Raw genomic sequence first — 22,952 nt, forward strand, 5'->3', positions numbered from 1 at the left:
GCAATCGCAAGTATTAATATTATACAAATTTTAAATTTTGAGAGTCCTGAACTAACTACATAATTGTTTTTTTAGTATTTTCATTATATGACATCTTACTTATGATGAATATTGTATTATTTTGTATACAAGTTTACAACTTTCTATACGTAGCATGACCCATCCCCCCCCCTCACCGCTTACGAAACAAAATGAGATTTATAATTGATTTGTTCCACATGGATTTACAACAGTTTACGCAAAATGAGATCCCTTGCTTACAAAGTCTCTAATTGTATTGCTCCACACAGGTTTTTGATTTTTCATGCAAAACGAAACCCATCTCACTTTACCTCTCCCTGTTTACGAAGTTTATAATTGTTTTGCTCTAGATGTAAACAGAATTACATAGTTACAGGTATAAAATTAGTAAAATGTGATCTAAAATGTATACTTAGTCACTATTCATCATATGTAAGGTGTTAGGTAAAACTAATAAAACTTCATAAATAAATTTTATGTAAGTATATCTTGAAAACTACACGAGATCGCCTAATATTGGTCATATCTTAATACTGAATAATAACATAGGTCTATGAAATTTAGGGGTGTCTTGTGGTTTAAATTTTGAAGGATGTTTCTATAGGATTTTGATAAGCTGAAAACGACTACATTGTCCGTTTTTCTCCATCAACCTCTATTTTTTAAATAATTGCAACAATAAATTTTTTTTGAATTTAATTTTTTTATGAATGCTTTCTGGCTAAAGAAAAAAATGATATCGAGGTCAGTTTTACGGTATTTTACGCAATGTTCCTACAGTGTAGAAAATATTTTTTCGCCACATTATAAAAATGTTTCATGCAAACCATAAACAAAAAATTTCAAAAAAATCGTGAAAAACCGTAAAAAAATGAAAAAATTCAAAATATAAAACCAAGAAAAAAATATTTGACCATTTAGACTTATAGCTATATATTTCTAGTTTAAATCTCTTTTTGAAAAGTTAATTTCCGACCATTTGTTAAAAAATTATTAAATTTAAAGCATAAATACATCCCTCGTCCAGCCTCACTTGTACGATCTATGTTTAAGGAGGGACTTGTGTTTTGAACTTTGAAGGATGGTTCTATAGGATTTCGATGCGCTAAAAATAACTATATTGTCCGTTTTTTTCCATCACCCTCCATTTTTTAAATAAACGCAGAGCAAACAGCATAGGTGATGCCGTACGCGGGATGCATTTATGCTTTAAAATCAATTATTTTTTTAATAAATGGTCAGAAATTAATTTTTCAAAAAAATATTTAAACTAAAAACATACAGCTATAAGTTTAAATAATCAAATATTTTTTTAGATTTTTTTCTTTCAAATAACTTGGTTTTATATTATGAAATTTATCATTTTTTTTACTATTTTTCATGATTTTTTCAAAGTTTTTTTGTTTACGGTTTGCATTTTTATAAGTTGTAAAAAAATATTTTTTGTATTATGGGAACATTACTGCATAAAATGCCGTACAACTGATCTCGCTATCATTTTTTTCTTTAGCCAAAAAAATTTATAAAAAAATCAAATTTGGAAAAAAATATTTTTTGCGATTATTTAAAAAATAGATGGTGATGGAAAAACGGACAACGTAATCGCGTTTTCAGCGCATCAAAATGCTATAGAAACGTCCTTTAAAGTTCAAAACACACGACCCCCCCCCCCTAAATTTCGTTGATCTGTGTAATTCTTATAATTTCGTTGAACTGTGTAATTCTTATAATTTGCTCATGCAAACTATATATGCCGAATTTTCGTCAAACTTCAAAACACAGCTACATTATGTCGCAGTACGTAATGTTATTAAATTGGCGAGCAATTTAATAGTTTTGAAACATCTATAGAATTTTCCTTTCTCGAAAAACTGTAAAGATTCTATTGCAAAAAAATAGCACTTCAGACAGGATTTGAATCTAAATCTCTCTACATTTCATGCGAGCGTTCCGAATTCGACTACCGAAGTATGTGGTGTTATTTTTTTGTAATACATAATGAGTTACAGATGACTGTTTTCACAAAAAAAATTTTCTGGTAAATTATCTTATTGTTCTAATCATCTCATTGTGCCATAAAAAGGGTATCATTTATAATTTTATTGAAATAGCATTATTGTTATCACACTAAAAATTTCACAAGAAAAATATAGAGTTTTACGTTAATATATAATTAAATAAGAGTTATTCCACAAATATAATTTTTGCAGAAATAAATAATAGAATTAAAAAATTTAAATAATCAAATTTAGAAAATAAGGCTAATGAGAGTACAACGCGTATGTAGATGCTTAATCACAATTATTATTATTACTATAAATATTTATTCATCTTAAATAACACATGCCAATGTTTTGACTCATTTCAGAGTCATCCTCAACGTATTTGATAATAAAATTTTAAAAATATGTTTAGCAAGCATCAGTCCACAAAGCAAGAAACGGTTGAGTCACCAACAGTTTGACAAATCCGTAGTGGCATCTTTACACGTAACGATGTCGAAGAAGATGACACTTATCTCAATTGAAAGTGATAAGACTAGTGAAGCCTTGTATAATGCTTAACATTAAGAATATTCTTCTGTCAAAGGTATGTCATACAAGCGAAAACTTTTCGCTGATTTTTAATTGTACTTCATTCAACCTAAACGTTTTAAATTTAAATGACTTTCAAATTTATCTAGAAAACATGGTATTCTGTTGTTTTCGTTATTTGTTGTTTTATAAACAAATTTAACTATTTTTTAAACTATTTTAAAAATAATTAATAAATTAATAATTTTAATAATTAGTAAAAATTATTTATCTCAAAATGTAAAATTTATTAAGCAGTCTTTATTCTACTTTATATTTGAATTATTATTCTTTTATAGATCTAAAGACAATCTAAATTATATTTAAATTTTCTAGAAAGCGCGGTATTCCATTATACTATATATCTATTTTCGTATTCAATGTATCTTGTTCATCAAAATGTAAATGGACACATTCCTCATATGCATAAGGAATATGCATGTGATATTCAGTGGTGATGAATAACATTGAAAACGATTTCTAAAGTTATGTGGCACTGTCAACTCGCGACAATAAACTGACAAATTTACAGCTATGTATAAATTGATACGATGCACTCAAAGTATTTTCTTTAGCTAAACAATTTATCAGCAAAGAAAACACTATCATAATGTAAACGATAGAAATTATTTTAGACTTTATAAAAATCTTTAAAACAAACGTGCATTATTTTACTTTATTCTTTTGTTTGGGATGTACTAAGAATTGGAAGTAATACGCAGCATATTTTTCAAACATCAGGAACAAAAATTATCGTTCAAGGTGTTTATATATTCTACTTTGTTGAAATTGTTGCACGCTTGTTATACCCAAACGAACCACCAATTTTCCGCGTCAATAAGTTCCGATATGAAAGTTCTTGTATAACGAAATAATCGCGCACGGTATATTCTGGAAAGTTTTCAAAATATATATATATATATATATAACTTGTGCCCTGTCCCTACACTGCATTTGATATATTGATGAAATTTATATGTATATAAACGAAAAATAAGAGAAACTTCAAATTATTAATTTCCATTATGCTGTTCCGATTGTTTGTAGTATATTGTAATCGACCATAATTATATTACCATGAAAATATTACTAGCCATGTAAATTAAAAGGCAAAACAAGTGAAAAATTATATTACAAGCTTAATTTCACAGAAAAAAAAATGTAAAAGAGCTTGCGAGTTGTTATATGTGTCATGCGTTTTTGCAATTTTAGAGTACCAGTTTCATTGTGTCTGCAGATATAAAATATCCTTCCTCTATTTTATATTATTCTTGAAGGCAATTACTAGAAAAAAAAATTATGTCACGATTAGCAAGGTTATTTCGTATTAAAAATAATTTTGGTCTGAAATATTTTCGATAACTACTAGTTTCAGAGACATTTCAACGGAAAGAGATTAAAGTAGAATATCCTGATAAATTTCACATTCAAGTTTTCACAAATTTTATAATATCTGATCGCTGTATAATACCTGATTGCTTTTATAATGATATTTTTTAACTTTTATAATAATATAGATATTTAATCATCAAAAAGAAAGTTTTATTTACTCCATGAAATGTATCAATTTAATCGAACGGAACAATAAGAGAACAAAACCTTATTATGTGTAATAAATAATACCGTTACAGCCAAGCGAGGATGCGTTCAGCACGCTTCTCCGTATATGTCTAAAAGAAGAAGATCAGTTCTTGTGTTGTTTTGTTGTTTGAGATTATTGATTGATTTAAGTTTCGAGTTCCGTTTCAGCTGTCACCGTGCGCAGATGTTTTATATTCATTTTGTATTACGCAACGTTCCCTTATTAAAATCGTTGTTCTTAAAAGAATCTCTTTTCTTTCTTTACGCGAGTGGCGAGCGAGTTCGAGTATATGTTATAACTGTGAAAGACGTAGAGAAGCGTACGCGTCTATCGAATGTAACAATATCAAAGGATATTCGATAAATCGAAAGTATCACCTTTATAATTTTTTGACTAGTTTTCATCCAGTAAATTATTCTCAGTGGTGTAATATAATGACAATAAGGAAACAATAAAGAAACTTGGTATTTTTAGAATATAGCCATTCCTGCTGCACGCTTCGAATATATGTCACTGCGCGCATGTAGTATTATTATCAACCAAATTTAAATAATCTAACCGATGATTAACGTGCCCGACAAGCGAACTCACTTGACTTTTCACTCATTTTCAGAATTTTTTTTTCGCAACGTAAATTCAATCAAAACAAACGTCTTTTGCATTAACATTAAATTATGAATTCAAATCAATAAAAATATGATCTTTTAACTTCAATTTCTTTTTTGAATCAAGTTTCTACAATAATTTTTAAGAAAATTATAATTTTTTAAAAATTACTCTGCATTTGTCATAACTTTGTTTATATATTTGCCAAAATTATAGTATAGTTTCACCAATTGCTATTGTCATTTCACTTCTTAATCGTATATTAGAAGGTTGAAACTAACAATAAGTAAAATTAAGACGGTTAAAAACCATCATGTCTATAAAGCTAGCACACCAACATGGGCACAATCACATGAAACGTATAAAGGATTTAGTGCTTCTTATGTGCTAATTTATTGCTCTAATTGCGATTTTTGTGCTCCAGCCGTTTAGCCAGAAATAATTTTTCTGCTAACTTTTAAGAAAGTTAAAATGCCTATTAAGTGAAAAATAAATAAATAAAATGAGTACGTTAAAATTTAGTGCTAATTATATGCTTTCAGTATATACCACGAAATTTTTGTGCTCATCCCCTTTGACCAAAAAACCGCTCCTGACGTGAAAACGCACAAGAATAAAGTGCCAGTTAAAGTATGTATAGCGAGTTGGTTGTAGACTCAAAATATGTTTCTGTATATGTGCTCTCGGAATATGCACAACTTCTTTTGGATATTGCGCTCCACTTCTTAGCCATTCCATTAGCCAAAATTGAATTATATTAGTGTGATGCTTTTAAAAAGCATTTGAGCAACGCTAAATTGTTCTCCATCACAGTTGACTACAATTTGATATAGAAAAATATGTTTGGATAAATAATTTCCGTGTTTCTGTGTTTTTTTGACTATACTGTCTGTTGCGTCCATACAAACATAGCTTGGATGTTTTGTAGAGTAATCACGAAAAATGTGTATTTGATGATTTGTCCAGTAATGAACAAAACAAGGATCTAATCCAATATTATAAATGCTGTTTATAAATATTCCTAGTTTTATCATGCATAGAGCTATTATGGGATCTTTATGTAAATATTTGGTATTATTAAATTCAGTTTTAGCTGTATGTAAGACTGATGATGTGTACAAATGAGGAGGCTCAGGATCTCCTTCTTTCATCAGTTCGTTTGCTTTCTCAGTACGGTGTACATCGACAAATTTAGTTTGTGTTTCGCAACAGTTTACCTTATTGGTGCTCTAAGATAACGTTTTCCACATTCTGCTTCTCCATTTGCTAACGTCTTTTTTACTGTGCAATTAAAATATACGGTTTTTAAATCTATATTAACATTTATAATACAATCACAAATGCTGACCACAGTTACAGGTACCTGTATAAAATGTAAATAATATATTTAAAATTATAATTTTAAAATAAGTTCTAATGTATATAACTTAATGTATATATTCTAATATATATAATTTACACGCACGCACGCACGCACGCACGCACGCACGCACGCACGCACGCACGCACGCACGCACGCACACGCACACGCACACACATACAGGATGTGCAAAAAGTGTGAAAACCCCTAAATATTTTCGTTCCCTCGCATTTCACAAGAAAATGTTTTAGACAAAAGTTATAGTGTTTCAAAAGATTTACTGTTCTTATCAGTTTGACCTTGGATGGCGTCGCCAAGGTCAGATCAAAATCACATTAACTTTTTTAAATAGAATATCCTATTTTTGATTCCAGAATCTAATAGCTGGTGTCAAGACCTTACCAAAACACTACAAGAAAATTTATTTTTGTTAAGTACTTTTCAAGTTGTGAGGCTTAAAAGCTACAGTATATTGTAACTTTCAAGCGTCACAACTCGGAAAGTACTTAACAAAAATAAACTTTCTTGTAGTTATTTGGAAAAATCTTGAAATAAGCTACAAGAATATGCAATAAAAGATACAATATTAGGAGTATCGGTAGTTCTCTAATTAAAGGATATCGGTACTTCGTTAACATTCTATATTTTTTATTGCATTTTCTTGTAGTCGATTTCGAGAGCTAAAAGTTCACCTTAGGAGAGCAGCCTTTGACGACCTTGACCTTGACATATGTTATCAATGGGAAGGTACTGACAATGAGTGACATACAAAAGGTTGTAAGTAATGCTCACTTCTTATTAAAAAAATATTATCAGAAATTGAAAAAATAGTTTTTCTTACTTATTTCAGAAAATATTCATTTTACGAAAAAATGTATCAAACAAAAAATGAAGCTAGTAATAAACTCTATAAAAAAGGTCATATACATATTTTACCTAATTTCAATACTAACAAACGGAGAAGTAGAATGTGGATAACGCTATCTTAGAGCACCAATAAGGCAAACATTTGTTGTTAAACATTTACAAACTAAATCTGTCAATGTATACCGTACTGAGAAAGCAGACAAACTGATGAAGGAAAAAGATCCTGAGCCTTCTCATTTGTATACATCATCAGTTTTACATACAGCTAAAACTGAAATTAATAATACCAAATATTTACATAAAGATCCCATAATAGCACTATGCATAATGAAACAGGGAATATTTAAAAACAGCATTCATAATATTGGATTGGATCCCTGTTTTGTTCATTACTGGACAAATCATCAAATACACATTTTTCGTGATTATTCTACAAAACATCCAAACTGTGTTTGTATAGACGCAACAAACAGTATAGTAAAAAAAATACAGAAACACAGAAATTATTTATCCAAACATATTTTTCTATACCAAATTGTAGTCAATTGTGATGGAGAACTATTTAGCGTTGCTCAAATGCTCTCTGAATACCATCACACTAACATGATTTAATTTTGGCTTATGGAATGGCTAAGAAGTGCGACGCTATATCCAAAAGAAGTTGTTACGGATTTTAATAGAGCACTATTAACAGCGATTGTACGATGCTTTACAACTTGCAAAACTGTTGAAGAATACGCAGATTGTTATAAAAATCAATTACTACCTTGTTGCTACATTCGGATAGATGTGGCATATTTCATCAAATTGTATGCTACATTTTTAAAAAATTTATCAAAACGGATCAAAGTTTTTTATCTTGCTACAATAGGACGATTAATAAAATGTTCGGGTATTGCAAATGCTCGCAAAATTATAAAAAACATACTGTAGCACAAAGTCAAACAGAAGGGGCTTTACCATCTGGAGAAAGATCAGTGTAAAAAAGCAAAAGTACGATTAAAAGAAATGACAGTAGGTATTTAAACAATATAATACATGGTTTGAAGTAAAAGTTGATATATTATATTAACAATATCATCATTCTATATAGATTTCTAATTTCTGTGGAACAAAGTTTATTTTTATCATTTTTCTAATTTTTAAGCAATGTAAACTTCTACTTCTTTTAATTTTTAATTTTTAATGTTTTTAATTTTTATTCTTAATAGTCTTTGCGCTAATAATGAGGAATAGTTAAAACTTCTTAAAAAATATTTACTGATTACGCAAAACATAATCAAAAATTCATATTTTTTTTAATTTATATGAAACAGATATTTTTCATGAATATGAAGTTGATAATGTCGAAGAAAATCATGAACATGTAAAAGAGTATACCAATACTGATGAAGTAAATAACGATATCGATATAACGATTTTTCGTAATGCATGAGCATCATGGGGAGCAAAAATTAATGCGGAAGTATTATCTTCAACTGAATGTGATGATCATGAAAATGCTCACTATTACTCTCAACTAGCGAAACGTCTGCTTAAGGATATTCAGCTTCTTCTACTTTGGTCTTGCATCAATAGAAATCAATTTGGTTATGGTCGAATATTAGCTTCCAGTGCGGCAGTTGAAGGAAAAATTTAACAAAATTAAAAATAATTTATTGAAAAATTATAAACAACAATTAAGAGTCAACAAATTCATCGAGATGCATTTAAATTATATTAATAGTAAAATAAAAATTGTTGATGCAACTCAACGTAATGTGATGGAATCTGTGGAATCTGTTGAATTTGACGTAGAAGAAAATATATGTATACAGACAGAATCACTTGATTCTTCTCGTTCGAATAACATTTTTCAAACGGTAGATGCTCAAGACAAAATGGCAAAAATTAATGACAAAATTATAATAAATCGAGATTTAAACAACTTATCATGTCAAGCTTGTAGTAATGACGATATACCAACTGGTGCACACTTACGTGTTATACGCAAAAATCCAGTACATATAATGGATGAATGTTCGTTACCATTCGGTGATGAAGAAGGTTATGGTGAATGAAGAATTTGCAAAAAATGTTCTGCAGAAAAAAGTACGCCAGATATATTAGCTTGTAATGAAGTTGAAAACTGGCGAAGATTGGAAAAACAAAACGAAAAGAAACGTACCGCAAAGTATTTAGGACATAATACACAATTTATTCAGGATTCTTTGTCATGTCTAAAAAATAATAATATATCTATTTTAAAAAATGGAAGCAATATGCCCTGTTACATTGAACAATCAAATTATTTTTGTTGTTAATACGTGTGCTTTTGATAGTATTTTTCAAATAATGTTGGTTGCATCTCTTAATTATCCTTCATTACGAGAAAAAGTATGTTATCAAATTTGAGTTAACATTTCATTCATGATGATTTTTATATTTAGTATATTATTAGCAACTTATAAATTAATTAACTTATTATAATTGTCAAAAATTTTTAACTATTATAATTTTTATTTTACTATTTCTACTCTGCTATAATTAAATATTAAAACTTTTTTTTAAATATGCAGTACTCAAGCTTGATTATTTTATACAATTCTTGATTATTTATATATACTTTTATATCTATATAATTTATATATACTTTGTTTTATTTATGATATTTTCTTTTTACTATACTGGTATTTATGCTTTGCAATTATAGATGAATGAACTACGAGATATTGTACCAATGTTTGATATAGTATTAGATACTATAGACAAAGGTATGAGGATACATACATACCGTCTACGCACACAAATTTTTAAAATATTTTCCATAAAATAAGCAGCTTATACAAAATGTAGCATAATTAATTGTGAAACAAGCATAAGTCATTTATCTATGCTACTTGAAAAATCTCCTAGCTTCGAAGAAATATCTTTTTGCAATAAAGACTGTCCGCCACGCCAGAAAAAAAATTAATTGTAATTCAGATAGAAAGCAATGTTTTATCCAATAATACGTTATTTAAAGACGTGATAAAACAACATGTAATACTAATTGGAAGGAATTAAAAGTTGCAAGAAAAATGCAATGGTACAGAATAATCAAAAATATCTTTACCAGGTATATTCTTGGTTCACAATCTATTAAAACTTATAGGATATGCTATAATACGTTATATTTCATTGGAGATTCTTTACTTTATTTGTGGAATTAAATATGAATAGAAATAAATGTGTATTTATAATTGATGTTAAATCTTATGTATAACTTTGATTTTTTTCAGGAATTATTATATTATTTGATGTTTATGATACGTTAATAAAATTACAAGACATACCTAAAGAATTTATAAGTCCTGATAAGAAAGCATATAAATTAATAGGAATAATTAATTATACAGGACCTAATATCCAAACAAGATTAATTAATAGAAGCATTGATCACTTCACAGTATTTGTATTTTGTTTTGGTCAATGGATTCAGTACGACGACATGACACCGAAAACTACACTAATGCAAAAAACATATGAAGTACAACCCCATTTAGCATTATATACAAAATATGTACAATAAATAATAAAAGATTTATTTTCATTATTACACCCAAGTGATTTTTTTTCTTTTATCCCTTTTGAGACTCCAGGTACATATGTGTACCATCTATTTAATATAACCGTCTTGAAAGAATTAATGAGCATTATGACTTTCTTGGTTTTTCTGTCAAAGGAGTTGAGCACAAAAATCTCGTTATGCATATTCCGAGAGCACATAAATAAAAGTATATTTTGAGTCTACAACCAACTTGCTATACATATTTTAACTGGCACTGTACTCTTGTGCGTTTTCACATCGGGGGCGGTTTTTTGGTCAAAGAGGATGAGCAAAAATTTTGTGGTGTATATACTGAAAGCACATAATTAGCACTAAATTTTAACGTACTCATTTGATTTATTTATTTATTTTTTTTTTCTCTTAATGGGCATTCTAACTTTCTTAAAAGTTAGCAGAAAAATGATTTCTGGCTAAACGGCTGGAGCACAAAAATCGCGATTAGAGCAATAAATTAGCACATAAAGAGCACGAAATCCTCTGTACATTTCATGTGATTGTGCCCATATTGGTGTGCTAGCTTTATTGACATAAAACCATCGCATTATGATGTCATCGCCTTTAATAAAAGCGTAAAACGCCAATGACCTCACGATGGCTAGTGAGGAACAAAAAATTACGATGGTTAGTAAGTATTATAGAATAAAAAAAAGAATAGATATTCTTTGCAAATCACATGTGCCATGGCTCTATCTTTTTTGGCATTCAATACAAATCCGAATAAACATCACTGCGGATATAGCGGTTTTGTTTCCAGAGCGGCATCATCACACATATGATAAAATCGTACTCTTTGTCGAAGAAAAGTATCTAAAAATGTATTTGAAAAATAATTCAGATATTGTATTTTAATATTCATGGATACAGATACAAATATTCCAATTTGAATGTATTTCAGATACAGATTCAGACATATAAAATGTATTTCTACACATGTATCTAAATATATGTATGTATTAGGTGGGCAAAAAAGTTCTGAGCTTTAGATTTCATACAACCAAAACAACAATTTAAATTTTATTTATCTTTACGCCTTTTTGCGGTTTTAAAGCGTTAACACTTGGCCTTCTAAAATGCCATGAAATTTGCTGTTTAACGCGCATAACCTTAAAAATTAATTTACAATGACAATAACAAAAGAACATATTCGATTTGCCATTCATTTTGAACTTCATCTAAAGAAAAATGCTGCTGAAGCCACTGAAATGATTTGTGTTGCATGGAAAGAACGCTGTAAGCCACGCTACGTGTAAAAAATAGTACCAACATTTTACCAAAAAATTTCAGTTTTAAAAATGAGCCGCGTGCTGGACGGCCACAAAAAATTGAAACGGACGAATTGCAAGTATTGTTGGATATAAATATACTCGGCGCAAACTGAAAAAGAGTTTGCAGAACAACTTAACGTTACGCGCCTAGCCATTTCGTATGTTTACATACAATGGAAAAGATTCAGAAGGAAGGCAGATGGATTCCGCATAAACTATCCAAAGACAACAAAAATTGACGGCGTGACACTGCACTCACTTTGCTTTCAAAGTTCCGCAAAAAAGATTTTCTGCACAAAATCATAACAAACGATGAAAAGGATTCTTTATGATAACCCTAAGCGTAGAAAATTATGGGTTGACCTTGGTCAACTTTTGACATCGACGCCAATATCCACGCCAAGAAGATTTTGCTCTGCATTTGGTGGGATTGGAAAAGTGCGTTGTATTACGAGTTGTTACAACTGGGTGAAACGGCAGACAACTACCAACAACAATTGACCAATTTGAGCAATGAATTAGAAAAAAAGAAGCCGTTTACTGGCCGAGAAAGTCGTAAAATGAACTTGCTTCATAACAATGCCCAACCACATGTTGCGAAAACGATTCAGGGCCATATCTTAAGCTGGGAATTTCTCCCACACGCGGCGTATAACCCAAACATAGCGCCTTCCAAATACCACCTATTCTGGTCGCTATAGTATCACTTGCTGATACATATTTCGTTGAAATTGAAGAGCTACAAAAATACATTGATAATTTTATTGTTTCAAAGCTGGTGAGCTTCTATCATCAAGGAATTCGCAATTTAGCCGAAAGATGACAAAAGGTCATTGATGCAAACGAGGAATATTTTACTGATTAAAATTTTTTGGTTTATTTTTGAATAAAAATTGAATTTTGTAAAAAAGCCATTAGAACTTTATTGCACACCTAATATAAAGATACTATCCAAGATACTAGATATTGTGATTTTGAAACTAAATTCTAAGAGAAAATTCTTTCTGTAGTAACTTAAGAGAAAGATAGAGAACGAAAAAAAGAACCAGAAAATTCTTTTAAACTTATATAAGCTTGATTTATATATACTATATTCCCAGAATATAAAGAATATATAGAGTATCTTAAAATTCGTGAATCAAAATATTATAGCAAGAATTCTTAAAATATTATTATTTGTAAATTTGCATTAAGCATGAATTGAGATATACAGAGCTTAAAGCTAGTCAATTAAAAATTAGTCGCCCATCATATTATATATGACGTATATACTTTAAAAAAATTCAATAAAAACAAACAGTAGAGGCAAACGAGAGTCCAGCGCGGTTAATGTTGCGTAAAAACAGATATATTTATTCACAATATTCTTGTCATTTTTTACATTTTCCGTACGTTTCGACTCAGCTTTGGAGTCATCTTCAGTATAACAAAATCAAATTATTAATTATTTGGTCATCGTTGCTCCAATGTACAGATGAATCACTAACAATTTACAGTTCTGAAGTGAAACTTTCTCTACCGCGTGTATCATCGAAAGAGATGGTTTGATCTCCCTATTGGGAGTTTAACTTTTGTCCAATATGTCCACCTCAATAAGGTTATTTCACATTCTGTGTTTACATTACACTCTTATATTTGAATGTGTAGTGTGAACATAGACGTGGAAAATCCTTATTGAGGCGGCCATATTGAACAAGAGTTAAAATCCTAATAATGCGATGTTTTATGTGAAATAAACTCATATGTTAAACAATTATCCTCAAATAATCGACGAAGACCAGTAATATAATCAATAACATCAGTTTTTGGCACACTTTTAATTACCCACATAACAAAAATTGATCCTAGGGATATCCTGCAGTGTATGTCAAGGGATTTTTAATATCCTAAGGATGTGCTTAGATAAACTTGAAAGGTCCTAAGGATATTCTGTGGATATCCTGAATGTCCGCTATGTAGAGCCCTAGGATATCGTAATTCAGATATCCTTAGGATGTCTTTGGATAATCAAATTGATCCTGAGAATGTCCAATGGATGTCTTAAAATAACTTTTAGGACTTTCTAATTTTATGAATTTTTCTAAAATATTCACAAATATTATTACACCACATAATTCCAATGATCAAAACAATAATTTTGTAACATTTTAAAAAACATTTTTCGCAAAAAAAAGTTTTGGGAATTTTTTTTTGGAAATTCCCAAGAAGTCACCTATCCAACTTGTGACCGCGGTGGACGATGCTTGACTTCTACGACTGCTGCGAACTGAAACTCTCGCGATGATCTGTAAATACTTTATGTTAATACTGATATAACTATTTATATAACTGATAGATTTGGTAAATATATATTATTAAAAAGATGAACCGTATAATTAAATGATATTATTTATATAAATATATATAAAATTATAGTTCTTTTAGTGATTTTTACAAATGCAAAATAGCATTTGAAATAACTTCTGTTATTTGTTTAAATAAAAATGTAACTAGAAATATATGCCAATATAATACAATAATTAAATTAAATATGAAAAAATTGTTATTAAAAAAAAACATTTAGAAATATTGTTTGCTCATTGGGATGTAAATCGAGGTTTTTTTTCATCCATGGACTTATTTTGTCTATTGATAATATTTATGTTTCTCAATAATACTGTGTTTAAAGTAGAAATTTGGAACTTTAAAATCAAAAGAGTAGAAGCCCAAGTTTTAAATAGTTAATATATACTATTCAGAAACTTAAGTATTTACATATAGCTAAATGGAATAATCCCGCAGATGAAAAAATCATAGGAGTTATCAAAATCATACACGTTTGATGTGTTTATAATCCAGAAGGCAAACTTCCTAGGGACGTCCTAAGGACGTCCATGAGATGTTAACGCTCTTAACCCATCCCATTCACATCCCTGCACATTCAGAACGGATTCAGGATCATGTTGAGGACGTTTTGTGCTGTTAGGGTTTGTATATCATTAGTAATATAAAATATTTTTTTCTCAGATCAGAATAAGATGTACTAAGGACTTTAATAGCAATTACAAATGTCCTAAGGACATCCTATGGATGATTGTACATTTTGGATCAGAATAGGCTCAATCCGATTAAAATAGGATATCCTAAGGAGATTCATTGCTATATGGGTATACAGATAAATTAATAATCCGCTTTGCTGTAATGTGATGTTTCTACAGCGCCGATATTTAAGTAACTAAACTTTAAGCGTCAGATTCATCCGGTTATATTACAAATACCCAAACAAGCAAGTCAAAATGAGTCACGAAATATAAGTCATGAAAAGAGAAATAAACACAAGTAACTTCGCCGTGAAGTATAAATAATTACATATTGAGTCAGGTAATTAGAATCAATCAAATAAATTATAAATATGAATAAATTAAAATAAAGATAAATTACATAGATTAAGTCAGCCAATAAAAATTAAATACATAAATATTATAATTAAGTAAGTAGCATGTGAAATAAAAAAATTAAATACGAGTCATAAATAAAATCTGGTGATTTATGAACGCATTACAAATTCCTACTTTTACTACTCTAAGTTCACAATTTTCTTAATGAAAAGAAATACGCATAGTGTAGGCATTCCGTGTTCGATTGAGAATTCAGGCTTTTCTTTTACATCTGGAGGTGCATTATTTCGGACACTAACCGCTTATTTAAAAATCGTTCTGAGTCAAGAATTTAGTTATTCTCCTAATTAAAAACTCATGATTAAATTTTATTCGGTGTTCAGTAATTACCAAGTGATTCTTGTTGTTCCAATTAATGTTATTTCGTTTATTCTTGTTTTTAGTTTTCTGGCCTGTCTGGCCTACATAAGAGATGTCACATTCTTTGCATGCAATTTTGTATACCACGTTATTTTTCTTAGAGTTGGTTGAGAGAGTGTCCTTCAGTCATTTAATAATCTTGTTCAATATATTGAAACTAAAAAAAATTGGTTTTACATTTAAATTTTTTGTGATGGATACGAATTTCTCAGAGATGTTGGGAATGTATGGTAATATAAACCAAGGAGTTTTTTTCCTTAGCAGTGTCATCAGTATTGAAATTATTTGTATTGATGTCTGCTTGTTTAAGTGTGTGTTTTTAAATTAATGATTTCAGATGGCTATTAATAATCTCAAAAATAAATCTTACAGAATAGTCATTACAAAATATTAATGATAAACTAAGGAAAGAAACTCAATGTTCTTTTTAAGGAAATTAGGATCAGATAATAAAAATGCTTTGTCAACCATTTTCATAATTGGGTCTCCGGGTGTGCGGACAAAAAATTAAGGTACTTGCCTGAAAAGATAGGCTTGTGATACCAGTCGAATTCTAAAACGGTGTCTCCTTTAACCCGTAATGGTCACACTTCCAAATAATAACATAATGATTACATGGGGTCCACTGGGACCTCCTGCACAAAATCAGTCACCATTTGCCAGCTTTTTGATATTTTGTCGCAAAAATTTTACTTGACATACCTTGAGGTCTATTCTTTATCATCTAATAATTTTTTTTTTAATTAAAATTTTACATAGTGAAAAAAATTTCAAAATTACTTTTTTACATAAATATTCATAAAATTTTTAATTTTTGAGATAATTCAATAAAAATTTAGGGGTGTATTTTCAAGATAGTATACTTTCAGATAAATTTAACATAATAGACAAACTCAAATTTAAAAAATTGCAAAATTTGACTTTTTTTACAAAAATATTTATAAAATTTTTAATTTTTAAGATAATTTAACAAAAATTTAGGAGTCTATTCTCAAGAGAGTATATTTTTAAATAAAAATTAGTTTCATAGAAGGTTGTTTGATTTTGAATGGTCTATATACCCTTAAAGTTAGAAAAAGGACGCGTGGGGTCTTTTGGACCCCGTGTGACCATTACGGGTTAATAATGGTAATATCTAAAAAATTGATACTGTCACTCCCTATTTCTATTGTAAATTGTAAACATAAATGAAATGAATTAATAGTCAATGAGGTAAAATCAATTAAATTCTTTGGAACGGCCATCACAATTGTCAACGTATCTAAAATAAAAAGGTAAAGGCACATCAATTTTTTTCAAGGTTCTAGTCTCTAAATCTTGCATCACTAAATCGGCGATTATAAAGGATAGAGGGGATTCCATTGGGATGTGCCAACTTTTTGTTTATATTTAGTTACTTAAATATCGGCGCTTTGAAAACGTCACATTAGAGCGAAGCGGATTATCAATTTATCTGTATAATTAAAAATGTGCCAAAGACCGATGTTATCCATTGCATTATTGGTCCTCGTCGACTACTTGGAGGAGATCAAATCTCCTTCGACAGTATATACGGTGGATAAAATTTCACTTTGAGACTGCAAACCGTTAATGGCTCATCTGCACATTGGAGCGACGATGATCAAATAATTAATAATTTGATTTTGTTACGCTGAAAATGAATCCAAAGCTAAATCCAAACGTACGGAAAATGTAAAAAACATCAAGAATATTGTGAATAAATATATCTGTTTTTGCGCAACATTACGCGCTGGACTCTTATTCGCTTTGTATCTACTGTTTGTTAAATCTCAACAGTCGTTTACTCAAGTTTAATTGTTTCAGTAAAGTTATATATAATAGATGTAAAAGTTACATAATTAGTTCCATAAATATAAAAAGATTATGTAATTTTATAAAAATTACGTAATTCTACGAAAAATATGTAGATTTGCTTTTGAGAAAATATATCATATTTTATACGAAAACTTATCTATATAACAAGACATTTAAATATTACATGTAATTATCTAAATTTTTGTAACATTACATTTGTAATACAACAATATTTCATATAATATATAATAGAATTGCAAAATGTATTATCCTTATCATTTCTATAACTTTTCATACATGTTGTAAATTTACTTCTGTAAACTGCTTAATTACAAATTACAAAATTAATTTTATTCTTGTATATTATAAATTTACAAATGCGTGGAAATTTACAACTATTTAGTAACTTTATACCTATTATAATAGATAATTTTGAGAAAATCTTTTTACAGTGTACAATCACAAATACTGTGTACCATACACGCAACTCACGATTGTAACTCACTAAATGTAGTTCGCGATTGATCAAGTTTAAATATCAAAAACTTTTATATCTTTAAAATTATCTTAAAATGAAAATATATTAAATTTTATTTAACGATTTAAAAACATTTTTGCTATATTATTTTGATTCGCAAATTTTTGGACACCCTGTATGTGTATCTTTATTTTAAGTCAAATTGTAAAAATTAATCTCGTCTTATTTGACAGAAAATATTTCGTAAAAATATAATTTAAATCAATAATACGATTGATATCATAACGCTTACAATTAGACAAATCGAAATCCACTTTGCAGGATATGATATATTGCTATTTCTTAAAAATTTTATAACAACCAAAAGGGATTTTGTATGATAACTTTTAATCACTCAAAAATGAAGATTCGCAAGAAACATATGTATTGTAATTGTACAGAAAAAATATTAGTGTAAAAATTAAAATTAATATTTCATTTAATACACACTAATATTTTTTTCTTCTGAATTCATAAAAATTATTATAAAATAATAAAGAACATATTTTCCTTAATAAAACTACTATCTAAATCATTATATTATTTATTGAAAGTCAATGAATATTAATACACTGATTCCGATCTGTGAGATTAACACTCTCTCTCTGTTTCGGAACAATTCCTGAAAAGCAGTAAATAACCACTGAGGATCACAGTTATAAGTATAGCACTAAAATTAATAAGATTTCATTGATTCAAATTTGGATAAAATTCTTTCCGTGACCATGTTAAGTCTTTTTAACTTTATATAATCTCATTTCAATATTTAATGTTTCAAAAATAAAAATATGTTTAAAACAAGAATATTCTTTTTGTATAATCACAATTTTTATCTTACTGTAATACATTTAAATTTTTGCTCTCATGGTACATTTTCCATTTAGCATATTTAATAAAAAGTTAACTATTTATTAACTTTGTTTAAACCGCATGCAAATGTAATTTGCAATAAATTTGTTATACCGCGTGCAATTACGAATTAGGCTTATGTCATAAGATTTATTAATGTCATCATTAATTGGTGCAAGTAATAATCATGCTCAAGCCCGCAAATTTTAATGCTATATGCATCGTCGCTCTTGCCTCGTCTATAGTTAGCCATGTATAAAATATCACAGCACCCTATCGATAATCAAATAGTGATTTTGCGACGGTAAACGCACACGTGCGTAGTAATCGTTTCATAAAAAATGAAATGTCTTCTTCCATCAGCACACATTATAGAGAGTGCTATATATCAATAAATGACACAAAAATCGAAGATGGGAAATTGAAGATAATGTAAAGATCTACTTTGCGAGAACTGCGTTATCATGACTGGCAAAAGTAGATGCTTCAGCAAAAATATAAAAAAGGTATCTTTTTGCTTCCGTAAAAATAGATTACTAAAAATTGATTATAGTTGAAAGAGAGAAACTCACATATATTTTTTGACAATTTCTGTAATTTTGGAAATAGTTTTTCTTGCCACTGGTATAATTTCAGCAATAATTAATCTGCTTGATGATAATACTAATTATAATATAAAAATTAGTTCCACATTTTCCACAGTTTTTTTATACATATTTATTTTTGCTCTTTCGCAACGTTATTGTGCACCGTAAAAAGGTGGCAAGGACTATAAGAAACGTCGATGTAAATAGACCCGCGGAAATCATGCATTTAGTGTAATTGAAGCTTCAAATAACATTCGTGCACCTTTGTGATCACTTCCTCTCTGTCATACACATACAAATACACACACACACACACACACTCTAGATTAGTTGCTCGAGATCGCCACATAGAGATATCACACTTCGCTAAAGTATTTGAATTTTCGTCACTTGATCCGCACATCAAGATGCAAAGTGTCACGTTAAAATTAAATGTCAAATTAACAATACAACGTACAGGACACGCACCTAAAAGTATGTTAAATCATGTAATTTTCTATACAATTTTTATTGTAAAACGCAGACACATGTGACAATTTAATCGCTGCAATGAAATCCATTCAATCACCATTTTGCTTTGACTACGTCGAAATGTAACGAATTACATGCGAACTTATAGTATAGATCTTTTCAATTTTTTCTATCAATGACAAATTTATTTTTTCAAATTCTGTTTCTACTTTGTTTTAACGTGATGCTTTATTAAATGCGGAGGGCGCGATAAAAGCGAGACTCAATAAATAAATTAAAGAAATACCGTGAAAAACTGATAAACAAGTCATAAATGGTCTACATGCAAAAATGCTATAATAGAAATTATGTATCGTATGTTGATATTATTTATAGAACAGATAATGCAAATATTTCATACAAATTTTTGTTCTCGTGTTACATCAGTTTTAACTGCTTAAGAAATAAAGACATTACAATATAATTATTTTATCGTTTGTATAAGATGTTGAAATAATCCAAGATTGTTCTTTCTCTCTCATATACATGGAGAGAATTTTTTTTTTAGAATGTAGCTTTTTTTAAAATTATAGTAATCGTGGAACAATACTAACATTGAAGAATTTTATTATAATTTTAATAAAATTTAATACAATTTACTAAAATTACAGTAAAATTATAATTTTAAGAAAATTATAATAAAATTTTACTGAAACCACACAATTATCATAATTTTATTAGTAAATTTTAAAAGAAAATTTTCTATATGTGTATGTGCACACACACACACACACACACACACATACAGTTTTAAAAGCACTGCAGATAGTATAAATTTAATTAATTACTTTTTCCCAATTGAAACTGATTTTCCATTAAATATTATGATATTTCATTCGATGGCTAAGTAGTATTCAATGATACGAATCAGTACAAATCTATTTAACTTAATCGAATAACGACAATTACAGTAAACCTTAATAAATCTCAAATTTGCCTTCAATTTCCATTAAGTTTTTACACCTTTGACTATCAATGTTATGTTGAACATGACGTGTTACATAATTCACTATGAGATTATTACACATACACATTGACATTCCATATGATACATTTGGCTATTTAATAGAATATCATCCGAATATCAAACAAACATTTTTAATTCATCACATTTAAATTAATATTTACTTGTAATTTATTTTACATTTATGGAACAATACGAGATAGAAATAAATTGTATTCATATGTGACTATTAATGTAAAACATGAATGAACAATTTTCTTGCTTTGAAAAAGTAATAACGAATCACAATCAAAGTAAAGTAATCTCTTGAAATTTCAATGCAGTGTACTTAACATTTCTGTAAAGTTTTTCGCGAAAGTTAAGACGATGATATACGAAAGAAAGAGTAGAAAAAATACGACTCACCTGCAAGTTATACTCGGTTGTACAGGAAGAAAGTCCAACGTGTCGAAAAGTTCCGTCTAAAACGTGTGAAAGCAACGCACGAGTACAACCGAATAATATATAAATTACGAATACAAAGAGAAATAAGTGTCGTCGCGAGAGAAAGAGAGAGAGAGAGAGAGAGAAAGAGGGAAAAACTGTAGCGTATATATTGGAGAACACCGATGCGATTGTACGATCTGTACGTCGGACAGATGAAGCACAAAATGCGCACCACGAGCCCGAGCTTCTCCTCTTTATACCCTCGAACTTACACTTGTGCTTGCGCAGACCGGCCCCTTAAACTCTGTCCGCTCATTTCCTTCGGATGAAAATCACAGAGTCTCAGCTTCGTATGTACCAATGATGTATTCTGCTTTCTACTTGATTGCGTGCTATTTGTAAAATAATTGAGGACACGTGTACGCATTAATGACGCATTTGAAATCTCGTCCGAGTGACGCAAATTTGATGGAACTTTCATAAAATTGTATTTAGCATAAAAATGATGAAGATTTTTAGTATCTTGAATTTTATGCTTTGATTTTAAAGCAATAATTTTGCACGTTAACAAATAATATGTAAAAATAAAGAGAATAAATTTATTTATCTTATAATTTGATGTTACTGTCTCTGAGACAACTTGTAGAGGTATTTTAAATAAATAGTAATTAATGAGAATATAAAACATTTTCATTACAATGTTATACAATTTGATATAATTTCAGTAAAATTTTACTGAAATTTAATCAAATTTTAGTAACACATTTTACTAAATTCTAAAATATAGTTTAATCAACATTTATTGAAGATATAATAAAATCTTTCAAAATACACACTTCGTCAGATTGTTATCCCACAATCATAATTTTGATACATTGGAAAAACTATTTATTATTCTTTGATCATAATGTTCCAATTTTGCAATTTTGATAGAAACTGTAATCATCGATGCTATTTTATACTGAATTTATAGCAAGTATGCCATTTCTTGAATAGGTGATACTTGACCGCGAACTGCTGAAACAGTGTGCTGCAGAATGACAATTTAGTGAGATAAAATTCGAGCCAAGTCGAGAACTTGAGACTCAGAAAATCGCCGATATCGTTGCTGATTCGGCATCTTAAAAAAAAGTCAAATATAAAAAAGTGCAACCGTGTTTAGTACTGATATAAACCTTTTTTAATATTGAACTCGCATATATTTTCAATTTTTCATTTAGCACTAATAGAATAACTTTTAAACTTCGAGCTAATTTAATACTTTTTATATTATGTGATAAAAAATATTATTTATATTATTGCTTAAACAATTACCATAACCAAATATTTAAAAAATTATAAATATATTATATTATTAAACAAATAATATACTATTTGTGTAATTTGTCTTCAGGATAAAATGTGTCTAACATCAGAATAAGTCTCATCGAATAATAATGATTATCTAAAAATAAAAATCTTTCAGATGTTTTGTTTATCTGTTAAAAAAAATGACATATTATAAGATATAAATTTTGTGCCTTATCATCTATTGCAGATAAGTACCTAGAAGTGAGTTTATGGAACGAGGTAGGCTATTTTTGTTTCGTAAACTTACTTGTAAATAATTATTTACAAAGAAATT

General features: G+C 28.9%; 1 protein-coding gene across 1 annotated transcript in view; it reads right to left on the minus strand.

The window, feature by feature from the left end:
• LOC105208176 (calexcitin-2) overlaps window positions 1-21,571 on the minus strand; it is a 172,879-nt gene extending 151,308 nt beyond the window's left edge. The window contains exon 1 of the mRNA XM_026138033.2: window positions 21,308-21,571. The gene's annotated coding sequence lies outside the window, so the exon portion shown is untranslated. The remainder of the gene's footprint in view (window positions 1-21,307) is intronic.
• Window positions 21,572-22,952: the final 1,381 nt, after the last annotated feature.

The sequence above is a fragment of the Solenopsis invicta genome, chromosome 3 (genome assembly GCF_016802725.1).
Source record: "Solenopsis invicta isolate M01_SB chromosome 3, UNIL_Sinv_3.0, whole genome shotgun sequence".
NCBI lineage: Eukaryota > Metazoa > Arthropoda > Insecta > Hymenoptera > Formicidae > Solenopsis > Solenopsis invicta.